This window comes from Gossypium raimondii, chromosome 12 (assembly GCF_025698545.1).
Source record: "Gossypium raimondii isolate GPD5lz chromosome 12, ASM2569854v1, whole genome shotgun sequence".
In the NCBI taxonomy this organism is placed as follows: domain Eukaryota; kingdom Viridiplantae; phylum Streptophyta; class Magnoliopsida; order Malvales; family Malvaceae; genus Gossypium; species Gossypium raimondii.
Genome location: NC_068576.1, coordinates 37380989 through 37382071, shown reverse-complemented (window position 1 = coordinate 37382071; position 1083 = coordinate 37380989).

The following is a 1083-nucleotide window of genomic DNA, read 5'->3' as shown; positions in this document are numbered from 1 at the left end:
ATCCCTAATCAAGACCGATCAAAATCCTACAAATTCTAAGGGTACGCTTGGTTCACTGTAATCACTACACCAAAACAGGCTTTTAGCGGCATTTTTAGTGGCGTTTGCATAAAAAACGCCGCTAAAAATTGAGAATTAGCGGCGCTTTATATAAAACGCCGCTAAAGATAGAGCGTTAGCGGCGCTTTAAGGAAAACGCCGCAAAAAACCTAAACCCAACGGCATCGTTTTTTCACCTTTCAGGCCTTTAGCGGCGTTTTTGGAGAAGCGCCGCTAATGCTCAGGGCTTTAGCGGCGTTTTTGGAGAAGCGCTGCTAATGCTCAGGGGCTTTAGCGGCGTTTTTGGAGAAGCGCCGCTAATGCTCAGGATTTAGCGTTTTAGAAGCGCCGCTAATGCTCGAGGCTTTAGCGGCGTTTTACGCGCAGGGCTTTAGCGGCGCTTTTATAAAAGCGCCAAAAAACATTTTATATGTCTAATTACTATTTAATTTGTTTATTTTATTAATTAAAATTCAATTTATTTTAATTGAATATTTTTAAAAATAGATAAATTTGAAACAATGACACGTAGAAATAATTTGAAATAAAAACATAGGAAAATATTTGTTAAAAATGGAAATATTAAAATACAATTATTTAAAATAATTTTAAAGTTTGTACAATACTACTGAGTGTTTTTAATTTACGATTAAAAATTTCTTATATAATCGTAAAAGAGAATATTAATTTTAAAATATTGAATTAATTATCTCTATAGTTTAAGGTTTTTGATTTAGGGTATATGGTATAGAGTTTAAGGTTTATGGATTATGGGTTTAGGGGTTATGGTTTACAGTTTATGGTTTAAGGTTTAGGATTTAGGGGTTATGGCTTATGGTTTAAGGTTATAGATTAAGGGTTGGGGTTTAAGGTTTAGGGGTTAGGGGTAAGGGGTTGAGGGTTAAGAGTTAGGGGTTTAGGATTTAGGATTTAGATTAATTAGTTTTTTAATTTATATATTAAATAATTTATTATATAACTGTAAAAGAGATAATATTAAATTGATATATTAAAATTATGATTATAGTTTAAATTATTTATAAA